The following is a 13538-nucleotide window of genomic DNA, read 5'->3' on the forward strand; positions in this document are numbered from 1 at the left end:
CAAAAGTATCATTCAGACAGCTTATTATTAAAATGTTTTCAAAGGAATTATGCTCCTACAAGGGTCTGCGCTATAATACATCTTCCAGATTATTTTACCTTCACATTCTAGACACTTCTGGGGTTAAAATTTAGCAGGAACTGCATTAAGTGTAGGGGTTTTCTAATACAGAAATTATAGAATGATCTTGAACATAAATATTCCGCAAGGTATATATTCTTGTTTCAAAACAAAACCAACATAAACGCACTTCAAGAATAAATTATCTCTATCATGCTTGACTACAAACCCCCAAAAATACCTTGGCAAAATTTGTTTTTAGCTTTTATAGCATATATTCTATCCTAACAGCAAACATACTATTAAAAATATCATGACAGAATATGCAAATAAGTCAGAACAACCTTCCCTCTTGCACTGCGCACAGAGTTCACTAGTTCATAGAGTTTTGTTGTAGAAAAATATTTAGGTTTTTATTACTGTTTAAGAATCTGTGTGAGCAAAGCATAAGGACAGTGTTTACCTTAATTAAATGCTATGCCATGAAAAGGTTAAGCAAGGTACAGTCTTTGGATAGGTTTCACTTCACTGAACTGTACTGAAGTTAAGCAAAATACGCAACTAGACAGAATTGAGTAGGGAAGGATAGGAATCTTCAAAAGATCATTTTTTCTAACTTTCAAACAGCTATCTTAAGAGACTATGAAATAAGATTAAATTTGCATTCTAGCATCTCATGTTTAGTAATACTTTACTACGTAGATTGTGCTTATTTGTTCCACCACCATCCCCCTCAATCCCCATTCCCACACAAAAAGAATCTGGGTTGGCTGGAAATTCTTCCCCAATATGACTGTGAAATATCTTTTTCCTGAAACTTAGAAGTGCGTTCCCTCAGACCTTATAATCTTTTCTTTTCTAGAAACATCTTCAAGTGATGTTCTTCCAGTTTTTCTGGGCATCATTTTAAGTGACAGCCATACAGGCCTGAGATGTTCCAAGTGTTGTGTCTCAAGAAGAGGCTTAGACAAATTTTCAAAATAAAACCTCAGTTTACTAGCCAGAAAAAAACTACTTGGATCTAAATAAAACCTAGAATATAGAGGGAAAAAAAGCCATATATAAACTGGGACAGAATCTAAATCTAAGGTAGTTGACCATGACTCTAGTAAAAAATAAACCTGAAAGAGCCCTGACACATTTTCACACTTATCTTCTCAATTCTCCCTTCCTTGTCATCCCTCCTGTTGGACTGTCATTCAAGCACTCTGTTTCCCAGAACAACCCCCTTCCAAACTACTGATGATTTGGTGCATAAACAGAGTTTTTCTTCATTGTGGCAACTTTCCAAGTAAGGACTGTGAGATCATCACACAATTGTTTTTACCACAGAACAACAACAACTTAGTACCACTATACAATAGTTAATTAAAAAGCAGAAGGAAAAAAAAGAAGAAACCATACTACTCTCTCCTAATATTCTTCTTGGCACTAAAAAATGTCAGAATCCCAGGCTGAGCCCTTATTAATGAACAAATAACTAGAGAACTAAACATACTGCTGCCAGAAGTACATTAAAAATGTTTCTTGCTGTGGTATTTTCCTCCTGCTATTTTCTGAAGATTTCTGGTAAAGAGCAACCTGAACAATATCTTAATAGCTGACAAAGCCAATTAGAGCAACTCAGGATTTGCAACAGAGCAGAAAGCACATTACTCACCCTTGCTCAAAGGATTCAGCTCCTTTTCGAACCCCGTGTTGGGACAAACCAGCAACCAGGGAAAGGGCAGCTCCTCACTAACACACAGTTTTAAGTTTCAGTGTTTGTCAAACTAAGGAGGTATCTGGGGCAAGGGCTGTCACTGACTGTGAGTGCTGCACCCATCACTTGCCACTACAGGCACATCAGGGATCTACAGTCACAGTTTTCAGTTCAGAGCAAGCTTTTCTCTCAGCGGTCATGAGTTTGCTATCCAGCAGTCAGCTTCTAAATGTATCTTTGTCACAGGCTAAGCTAAACACGCTTCTGTCCAGCCCTACAAATTTACTCAAAGCCTGATTTATCACACAGCTTTCCCTGTGCCATGCAGGAGAACTGCAGGGCAATACAGCAGACAGTTAGCATCATGCTCTGTAGGAGTTATCAAAAAGCACAAACTGCCAAACAGCCCAAGTTCAAAGAATCCAAGCAATCATTGACCTTCATAAATCTTTAAGCTTGTCCCTAGCTGTACACAAACCATCCTCCTACTGACTACTGTCATGTATTATGCAATTATCACTATGCATTCTACGTTGGTTAAATATTTTATCCACATACTAGGTGAACACACAAACTCAGTAAGACATGCCATATATTCAGTTCACATCACCTCTAAATCACACAAGTAGACACTTTTCTTTTGGTATCATAATCTTCCTACAATACCATAATGTTGCACATAGTCTTGTATTAGTCCTCTGATGGTCTGCAGACATCCTGTTTGTCAGCTAACACCTAGCTGGTATCAGCCACATTTCAAAGCTCCCCATAACTCCAGCAGCAGAACTGTGGCAATTACATTTCCCATTTTACCACTCTTCCTGACATATCCAACACAGCTGTCTCAGACTCCTCTTGTAACATAAGTACTTCAATCATCCCTGCAGTTTTTCACTGAATGGTTTGAGTTGGAACAGACCTTAAAGAGCAATTAAACCTGCTATGGGCAGGGACACTTTCCACTAGACCAGGTTCAGAGCCCCATCCAACCTGGCTTTGAACACTCCCAAGGATGGGGTATCACCAGCTTCTTTGGGCAACCTGTTCCAATGTCTCACCATTCACATCATAAAAAAATTACTTCTTCATATCTGATCTAAATCTACCCTCTTTCAGTTTTCTCTGCCTCTATTACATCCTGAGGTGACGTTTCTCAGATACCACAAGAAGGGTTGCACACTCATTCTGTATCAGGTCCCAGCCCAGATGCACCCAGCTGAGTTGCCCTCAACTGGAAATTCCTCTTTTTGACCCTTGCCTGTACCCCATACACCACTTTCATGATGGTGTCAAACTGACAGACTGAAGACAAACTTGAACCCACTTACCCTCATATAGGCCTTTCTCCTTCAAAATCCTCCATTGCTGAACTCTCTCTTCTTAGGAAAAGTTGCTGTGTTACTTCCTAAGCTGAGGCTGCAGCACCATCCAGTTTCAGCTTTCAGCACTGATGCCAGAGTCAGGTGCCCAGGCTCTGTTAACAGTCAAGACAGAAAGCAGGAGTTGGGAGCCTAATTAAAAATCTGTCTCTTTCCACTGATTACGTAAGAGCTCAGACTGTCATACTGCTAATTTTGACACCAAGGTTAAACTGGGTAAGAGAATTCATGACAATGTGTGGCCTGACACTTTGCTGGGTTGAATTCCATCCCTTTAGTATTATCTAATTGTGCAATTACAATTACTCCCCAGCCACAGGTTTCACCAGCCTGCTTTCAATACAGCATGCCAACAATATCAACTCCAGAAAAAACCCCAAACAAAACAAACAAAAAAGCCCCAAGAAAACTAAACAAGTCAACATCACACATATCTACCTCCTTCTGTCTCTCCTGTGTCAGTTCTCTGGGTGTGTTTACAGTTCTTACACTAATCTAATCTTCCTCCTCCTTGAACAGTATTTTTGATGCAGCACCATGTTAAATGGCTCAGTAGAATCCAGAGAGACCACATCTAGCCCATTTATTTTTCTAGAAAACCTACTTTCTTATTAAAAAAAGATACTAGGCCAGTTTGGCATGACCTATCTTAGAAAAATAGATTGTGTTTCGCCCTCCCTCTACTCAATTCCCATGTCTTTAGTTATTTCTATATTCCTTAAAAAAAATTCTAAGGTTATTAGGGTTAAATTAACAAGCCTGAAGTTACCTGGATCTTATTTTCCATATATAAAAATTCAATAGTATGAATTGAATTTAAAACAAAAAAAAGTTAGTAACAGATCTGTATTTCACACATAAAAGGTACCTTTAAAAATTCCCAAATTGAAAACTCCCAATGGAGCAACTTAAAAAGCCATTCTGACAGCCAGAAAGCCTGATTGGTTTTAAAATATGAGAGATGCAAAAACTGGATGCTTCTTCTCAGAAATGTAAAACCCTGAGTAAAACACCCAAGACTTCCTGAAACCTCCTGAGACCACAAAAACATAGGATATAGCTAAAGCCCTTGTATAACTTTGTATTTGTTGGACTTAATGATCCTAGGGGTCTTTTCCAGTCTTAATGATTCTATGGGAAATCCCAGTGCAAATCCGAAATGTTTGTGGAATTCTGTTATACAAGCCTCCAAGTGTCGCATTGTACCTTAAATTCTCATTATTCACTACAATTTCATATATTCACAAACTGCTGAATATATTCATGTAGGCTTTTTGATTACTTGGGTTACTCAAGGATGCAACACCTGGAAAGGTTTCTGTTGTAAGGCACGATGATTTTCTTGATAATATTCAAAGGCTTTTAAAAAGAATAAATAAACTATTCATTTCAAGAAAATTGTTAACATTCTGTACAAAAGGCTTTTATTGGTTTTCTTCCTCTTCTTCTTGTTTTGGCATTTTGGTATCTCTATCAGCTTGACATAAAAATTTAAAAAAAGAAAAAAGAAAAGAAAAAGCTCTTAAAAGCACAAAACATTTCCTTAGTCTGCAATTTTAAGCTCTTCTTCTGAACCACATTTGCGTTTCTCTGCCTTGAGCTGAAAGTAACCATCTTGTTAAAAGGTAGTATTTGTATATGTTGTCTCCTTCAGACAAATTTGGCCTGAATTTTAATACATTTACTTATTGATTCATTCTTCAAACAGCAAAAGTGTGAGTTGTGCATCTTGGTGCTTTAGAAGTAGGTTTGTAGCTGCCTGCACGCATCACACAATAGTCAAAATAGGCAAGCAGTTAAGATTTCTTCTGGATATCATGGCTAAAAATATCTAATTATGCTAAATTAATTATGCTATGGGGTATTAATCCATAATTAATCCATATCCAATAGGAGGGGTAGAAGTGGGAGGGCAGGCACCAATCTCTTGTCTTTGGTACCAGTGACAGAATTCCAAGAGAATGGCATGAAGCTGTGTTAGTAAGGTTAAGTTAGATATTAGGAAAAGGTTCTTCACCCAGAAGGTGGCTGGGCTCTGAACAGGCTCCCCAGGACAGTGGTCACAGCACCAAGCCTGACAGAGTTCAAGAAACATTTGGACAACACCCTCACTCACATGATGGGATTCTTGGGACAGTCTTGTGCAGGATCAAGAGTTGGACCTGATGATCCTTCTGGTTTCCTTCCAACTCAGGAGATTCTATGATCAAACAAATTCTGGTTCAGCAACGCGACTCATCTTAGGGGTAGCACAGGAGCAGATGCATAACTATAAGCTTCAGTTCCACTGAAGCAAGTAGAAAAGTTAAGATTTCTCCTGGTGTAGATTTTAAGACTGACCTAATTTTTTGGGAGACCTCAGATCACTGACAATTGCTCCTGACTTTACCAAGGGCTGCAGATCCTCAGTGTCTGCAAAGGACTTTTATTGAGATGTCTGACTTCAGATTAAAGATATGAATTTGAAAATTTCCCCTGCCCTCCCCAAAGTCATGAAATTTAAAAATAACTATGAGCCTATTCTGCTATTTATTCTTCAGAGAGTAGCAGGCTAGCAATGCCTCACTCAGTCTGAAGCAAACTGCAGATTTTTTGTCTTTTATTGCAGTCCACACCTATGGAGACTATACAGAGTGTTTACTGTGTTTGTACTGCACAGTCCAGACCTTCTGATGTGGGGAGGTCCATACCTGAGGACGTACGTGGTTACTTTCTATCTTATCTTCCTAGCTAAAAGGAAAATACTAATGGAAGTAGGAAATCATCCATATGCAGATTTTTCAAGAATGAAAGTACCCCGGTAGGCAGCTGGTTTTGAAGGTTGGTTTAGATGGTTCAGATTAAGTGTTAATTCTCTCAGTATGTTTTAGTGAAAGAATTATTACTGAAACCCTCATTGTTATTCTGTGGTAGTTCATCTAAGTATCTCCCAAGGATAATACTGAGATTATTAACAATGAGGTACTGGATATTTTTTAATTTAAACATTGTAAGAGCTTTATAACTAAAATGCAAACACAGGAGTAAAATTAATGTTACTGAATGGAATGCAAGCTTGGACAGGATAAAGTTCCAAGTCTTTAAAGGGCTTGATGTAAGAGTAGCATTTAATTCCAGAAAAAGTTTGATTTTTGTGCTTGCATAGAACATAATATAGACAAAACATTTATAAAGAGAGATAGAAGTCATAAGAAAGAACCAAACTACTAGCTCATAGATCACTGTCATTTCCAGACACTTAAAACATTTGAAAGCCTGCCTCTGTCTTCTCCCTATGTGCCCTCTTCAGCTGTTCTCATTAGCTATGTGACATCATGTCCTCTTACTCTTCTTTCTTTCCCTCTCCCTGCATTCAAGCTCTATTCAATACCATTATGCCTTCGTAACATATTATTCAAACTCAGTTTTTCATCTCTCCCTTCACTGCTAAAAGCCATGGTTAGCTCTGTATACTAAAGCCAGCAGTCGGGAAACCCTCTAATGGAATACAGAATATCACAGAAAGGCCAAGTGCCACACATTATGCAATGACTGCATTTGTAGTTAGTGTAATTATACATGCCACATTGGAATGGGGCATGACTTGATCTAGCATTAACCAGAGGATGATGAACCAGAGGATTATGCTCTAAGAAACAAGATCACTGCACATTTAACACAGCCATGCAGTCACAAATAGCCTGCTCTGCACTTCTACTTTACAAACTGGCAAGAAGGAAAAAGGAACAAATACCAAATGCTGGTGGTTTTTGCTAAAAACCCCCCAAACTGTAAAAGCAGATAGTAAACTTGCAGTAAAAGCTAACAACAATAATCACAAAGCAGCTTGCTGTGCTTATGTTAATGATCACCTCTCCTTAGTCAGTCAGCCATGCTGTTTGTCCACTCATCATCTACACCAGTAGATACCAGTACATCTACACCAGTATATACTTTAGCAGGGCACATTTTCTAGAGATATCACCCACAGAACTGACTGAAGGGAAAGCTGTGACTGCTATTAAGAAAGGGTGACATAACCTGTCTTACACACAATTAAGGAGCCTTAATCAAAAAAATCACATGGAACTTTACATATGCAACATGGAGTTTGACTCCTAATAAAGGCGCCATGAAGTCTACGTGAGTGGAAAGAAAGCATGCACCAAAACACTAAGCAAGGAGGCAAACAGAAGTGGTGGTATTCTCTTTTGCTTCTCTCCTATTTTCTCTCTAGACCTACTCTAACACAAAGCTTCAAGCAGGTAGTGCAATCTGACAAAATATGGAGTGGGTAGCACAGCCAGGGCCATATTTGAGAAACACTTAATTAGGATGATATGCTGTCCCTGTAGGGGAGCCCCAAATGCTGGCTTTTAGCTCTATTATTATGGATTTCTTTGCAAGTGTGGAGACAGACCCCACAGGGGAGAAGTCATAGCTGTCTTGGGGTAGAATGATAATCCTTTTTTAATTTCTTCAGCAAGAAGCAGCACTGGATCGGATGGAGATGAAGGACTGCCTCAGGCATTTCTTTTCCAATGCAGACAATGATTAATAAAAGAAAGAAAGATAGTATGAATGACTAGTATTACTGCAATTTCTTTTAAGTCACAATATAGCTACAGGGTCTGGCAATGTTCATTTGCTGCTGGCAACTTTATCCTGGCCTTCTTGGGATGGAGAAAGATCTGTAAGTGCATGCCTGATATCCAAGTTGTTCTTCAATGAGGAGTTCAAGATGGTGAAAGGAAAAAATTATACACAAGCCCCTAGAGCATCCTGTTGTGCACTCTATTCCATTCTGCCCCAATTAAGTAACTGAGTCCATGGTATCGACCACTTGCTTTAATTTCAGATGTAGGCAGAGTCATGGCAGCACACCTCTCTAGACTTTACAGTAATTGATTCTCAGTCTGCATTAAGACACACATTTAACACAAGAAAAGCAATGCTGCAGGAGAAAGTGCATCTGCTGACTTTGCCTGCTTGATCTTACAAACGAATTTGATCTCCTTTAGCAGGAGCAGGGGAATAACATCTCTGAGAAGTCAATACTGTTCACCATTGACTCTACTCCACCATTCATTATTTGCTGAACTCTGTAAAAGGGCACTACATCAGGGACAAGGACACTGAGGTCCACTCTCAATTTCTGCATGCAGCCATGACCAAGTGCACTCTGTTTCACCTCTCACTAGCTCCTCTTCCCACACCAGCAAAACTTTCTGCCTCTACCAGAAGACTCATCTTACTAGTCTGCTTCAGAGTGCCTTGCAGTTGAGGCCACATCCTCCATCTCATCAGCATATGTGGCCCAACTTCTCTTACTCTCTGAAATACCAGAAGCAGATGCTCAGCTCAAAACACAGCTGCTCTGCACACAGGAAGCAAGAGCAATGACTGAAGCAATGATTGAACTTTGCTTGGAAACAAGTGGCCAAGAGTCTTCTCACTTCTGCTAACAGAAGCCCCATCAGGACAGAGATTTCTCTGTCAGGACCCAGCAATGTGACCCTGCCACAGCACAGGACATAAAGTAGCCCTTTCACTGTGGAGAAGCAAATACTTGACAAATGTTTGTGAAGTGCCCAGCAGGGTTCAGTCCCCATCCTGAAGGATACTGCTCCATGCTACAGCAATGCTCAGCAAAAGGCAAGACCTGCCCTCTTCCATCTCTGGATGTTTAAGGAGACAAACTAAAGACTGGTTTGTTCCCATGGTAGAAACAGGCAACATATATTGGCCTTTCAGCATCGGCTGCACTTTAAACCTCACAGACTTCCAGAAACATATAATTTCTCCAAAAACAAATATACTGTCACTAGCTATTGAACTTCCTCACCTTCTGTGGGCAATGCACCCAAATAAGAACAGAAAACCCCTGGCCAACATCATGAACTACCCATAATACAAACAGGATTTTTGACAAAAAGCACGCCACTGGTATCAGAACATCGGATCTTGTCAGCTCTTCATTATTTGCAAGGCTGAATTGCCTCTAATTTATGGTGAATCTTTGAACCCTTGCCTTCAGTGTCAACAGATCAACACATTACAGCAGTAATCACTAAAATTATCTTACCTTACTCCACTTTTCACAAATGAAATTCAGCATGTGTATCCAGTTCTTTTTTTAAAGAAGTCTGAAAGACACAAAAAGGACAAATTATTTCTGACTGAATCAATCCAAATAACAGGCTAGTAGTATAGGATTTTTTTTTGGGGGGGGGGCGGGTAGTAATTAATAAATATAGGAAAAAACCTGTGAAAAAATGATGAGTGTTAACATAGCTTCTCTATAATTTGAAACTATTTTTTTCATTTAGTTTCACACCTTCACCTTTTTCTTTAGACTCAGAGAACAAAGTCTGTATAACACGGATGTAGCAAATAACTCTATGTTATCAATCAAATTTTTTATCTTAAGGTCAAAACATAAACTTTTCAAGTACTTTGCCTTCCAGTATAATTTTTAACCTGAAATATCTGCCATTTTGCTTCAACAGAGCATGTTAGAAATCTTTGACTGTGGTACCCCAAAACTGTGGCAAGTCAACAGGTTCCTGTGTGGAGAAAATGCTTCTCTATTAAAATGTACAGATGGAGCAACCATATAAATCTGTATAGTGAGATTAGGAAAGGTAAATCCTTAAATCACAGAAAAATGCAGTCATAAGCAAAGCACTCCTCAAAACATTAAATTCAGGAAAGACTCATACATAAAGCAGTGTTCAAATGCGTGATGCAGTAATCAAGATGCAATTGATCAGTTTACAACAAAACTAACAAAGGAGAACCAGGACTGAAGCAAAAGAAAGAAGTTAAAAAGTACTAAGATAAAACAGCACACTACAGACTACCAAGAACTTCTGCTACCAATTGGGAGCTTATCAGCTGAAAGAACCCAAGGAGCAAGAAGGCCTTAGAGCCAGATAACACAGCCACAAAAAGGCAGATCCTTCACTAGGGTCTACCAGCCAATGTGCTCCTGTTGCTACAAGAAGCAGCAATGAAACTGAGTCAGGAACACTTGCTACAATAAGCTGAAAACCATCCAGATCGGTCTGCAACATGTAGAGAAAGGTTTGTGTGGATGAGGAAGAGCCACCTTCTGCAAAAACACTTAAAATCAGCAAAGTGGAAGCTGAGATGAGTTACAATTTGCTCTTTAGAGATACATGGCAAGGGCTTTAAGGGCTTTCACCACTGAGGAGACAAAAAAAATGTTAAGATAAACAGGATGTTAACAAAGTAACAAGCCGAAGCTGAATAATAGCAATTAAGAAAGACAGTTTAGCCAAGGGCAACTTTGTTTTCCATATAATAGGAGTGTTATGCCAATCTTAAAAGTAGACTTAGCAAGTCAGGAAACTGCATCCAGCCCTGTGCTTTCATGGACTCATCAGCAAAGCATCTAAAATGTCTTACAAAATTATCCCTCTTCATAGAAGTGGCCTGCAAAGCAGCTTAGGTTTTATTCTCTTTTCATTGTCCAAGGTGAAGGCAGAACAAACTCGAGGTTCACATCTATGACTATCAGATCAGATGAGAAGTTACAAAGCATTTAATTAACCCTGGATTTTTGTCTTCCTTGAGGACAGAGACATCTAACATTATATGGAGCTCTTTTCAGGGTAAGTGTGATATGCAAGTTATCAGAAAAAAAAGTCATATACTATTTAAAATCTTTTTTATATTAGTAAATTTAATATCCTTTATAACTTCAACTTTTTTTAGTATTGTTTGTTTATTTAGTACATACATTTATTTAGTATGGTTATTTTTTTTTCTTTTTCCACTCTAAAAGCAGGGCAAGTGCTGTGAAAGCTCCTAGATACCATGAAGGCTGCTCTCAAGGCAAGTCATTGCCAGTCAAAGTCACGAGATCAAGGGCTGACACTGTGGACCTACTACATTAAAATCCTGTAATATACTGTAACACCATTCACCTTCAGGACATCTAATATAAATACTTAAAACTGGTCAGTTATTATTTATTTAATTTAAAGGAAGAAATTAAAATGGCAGAGATGATAAAGGAATCTAAAAAATTCTATTTACAACACTGTGACAAAAAGCAGATTAGTTCTGTGGAGACAGGCAAATCCTTTTCAACTTTGTGACTTGGCTCAGGTATCTGTAAAATAGAGACAATGCGACCTAGTAACTACATAGAGCTTCTCTGCTGCCAAGTCACACCCACCATGTAAAGCAACACTGAAGTTAGTAATGTTTTTTAAAATCAGCCCATCAGTGAGAGTTTTTAGAAAATATTTCAATTTCAGAGAAGGCAAGACCTACCTACCAATCTCTCTGCAAGTTGTGACCTCCTGCAGATGCCCTCCTGCTCTACACCCTCTTCTGAAAGCAACTTTGGGGTTTCAACTGCATTTCTAAAGCCACCTTGAAGTTCTCCTCTTTGACACAACCACAGTTTTTAATTGCACTCAGTTCTGTTGCACTTTGGCACCTGACTAAGAAGCATCCAAGTGCAGCTTTAGCTGTAACAATTGAACTGAAGACGAGCAGCATATGCCCAGGTCTCACATTCCCAGAGATGCCCATGACACTTGCAGATGAATGATTCTAACTGAGCACCAATTCAAGCCACCCTTTTTCACCCTACATTGCAAAGTTTTTAAATTATATTGCCCTGTAATAGCAGTAAGACCTCAGCAGAGTGTGGTAATGTATTACTGTAGACTGCACCAAAGGACTGTCTTCTGGACATGTTCTGCCTTCTGTCTCCGGCCATTTGCATTAAGACATCTTCAATACAGAAAAAAAATACTCTACTAAAGACTGCAGCATGGTTTTGCTTAGTTACATACAGAAATTGTTTTGAAATCGACTGATGATGGCAGTTCAAACCTTAGAGCTTGCTGCCAGATTTTAAAAGCCATTCAGATCCTTCACCGTAAGGAAATCATATATAGTGAGGCTTTTTTTCTCCCCAGTCACTTATATTTACATCCAGGGTTACCACACAAACTAAGCAGAACATCAGTTCTCAAATCTGCCACACCATTATTCCAAAGCACTGAAGAAAGTGAAGTGCACGACACTATTTTCTGTAGAAAAACAGCAGTGTGATAAAAACCAAACAAAAATATCAGGGAGTATACATGCTCTCACTGGAAATCCCTCACTTTCTCCTCCATGTTCTCTTCTTCCTTCTTTCTGACTCACTGGATAGCAGCTAAATCATTCCAGGAAGGAAGGCACAACTAACACTTTTCCTCTGCAATTAAATCTGGTGTCAACACCTCTGAACGGTACCTGCAGCCCACAACACCAGGTGTGATTTTGTCTATTAGTTAAACAGGGAAAACCAGAGCTACTTTGACTGGAGGTCAGCCTTGATAGCTTTTGTCCAGGTTCAGTCCAACAGATGTGCTATTCCCTCAAGAATTGTGCCAATCTAAACTACTGTCTGCCATTGCTTGTCTTCACTCTTCCCCTTCTTCTGTCTGTCAGCAACATGTGCCATTTTGAAAAGCAAAAAAAGAAAAAAAAAAAAAAGGAGACCCCACCACTGCACCCACTTCCTCAGAATATCTGGACAGAAAAAAAAAGCAAAACACAACATTTTGCAAAAGGTACAATGCAAAACCAAAGCTCTCTAACAGGTTCAGGGAAGGGAAGGACTGTTTGCTGATAATGGCAAATTTAAAGAGCAAGAACCTCTGCAGTGGACAAGAAGCTGAGGATGAACCACATGACAGCAGAGCTGCAAACTAATGCTCATTCAAAGCAAGTTGTTAGATCTGTTGTAGTTTAGAAGATATTTCTTGTAAACATATTTTAGAGGCTCAAGTTTCCAATAATCAGCCTACAAACACAGGCAGCATATTCTTTTTCTAGCAGACAGAAGGCAGAAAATACTGTGCGTCCTGCTGAGCTCTGTCTGATCTCCTTTGCTTTGGGACAAATAAAATACTGCATTGTCTAAACTCTCTTGCAACTAGATACAATTTCCTGGACTCTTTCTTCATTCCCCATTTTGAAATACCAGTTTACAGGAAACATAAGAACATAAAGAAGATAAACTCACTTCATTCTGAGCAAATCATTATTGTGATCAATATGGCACCTCTTTTTGCAGTACTTACCCAAGACACTATCACCATTACACCAAAATATACCCTCCAGAAAAAAAGTAAACTTGCCTTGTCTTCATCTCACTTCTGCAGAATTATTTCAGATTCATTTGCATTATGTATGCAACCTGTACTGCGCACATTATGTACACAACATTAAAATTTTATCTATTCTCAGCTCCTGGTTGTGAAGAAATAAAACACGTCTCCAACTCTTTCTATCACTTCGTTGCAGCAGTGCTTTAGCATTCCTAATGCTAGGCAGTGTTCCTGATGGAGTCACAACTTCTTGGTGGACAGAAACACAGGTACCAT

General features: G+C 39.0%; 1 protein-coding gene across 9 annotated transcripts in view; it reads right to left on the reverse strand.

The window, feature by feature from the left end:
- INPP4A (inositol polyphosphate-4-phosphatase type I A) overlaps window positions 1-13538 on the reverse strand; it is a 113072-nt gene that overhangs the window by 63786 nt on the left and 35748 nt on the right. For 6 of the 9 annotated variants that reach the window (XM_063392556.1, XM_063392554.1, XM_063392555.1 and 3 more), the window contains 2 exons: window positions 9206-9266; window positions 3091-3236 (listed from right to left, as the gene is read on the reverse strand). The gene's annotated coding sequence lies outside the window, so the exon portion shown is untranslated. The remainder of the gene's footprint in view (window positions 1-3090; window positions 3237-9205; window positions 9267-13538) is intronic. The other 3 variants (XM_063392550.1, XM_063392552.1, XM_063392553.1) reach the window with 1 other exon arrangement.

Source organism: Prinia subflava, chromosome 3 (assembly GCF_021018805.1).
Source record: "Prinia subflava isolate CZ2003 ecotype Zambia chromosome 3, Cam_Psub_1.2, whole genome shotgun sequence".
NCBI lineage: Eukaryota > Metazoa > Chordata > Aves > Passeriformes > Cisticolidae > Prinia > Prinia subflava.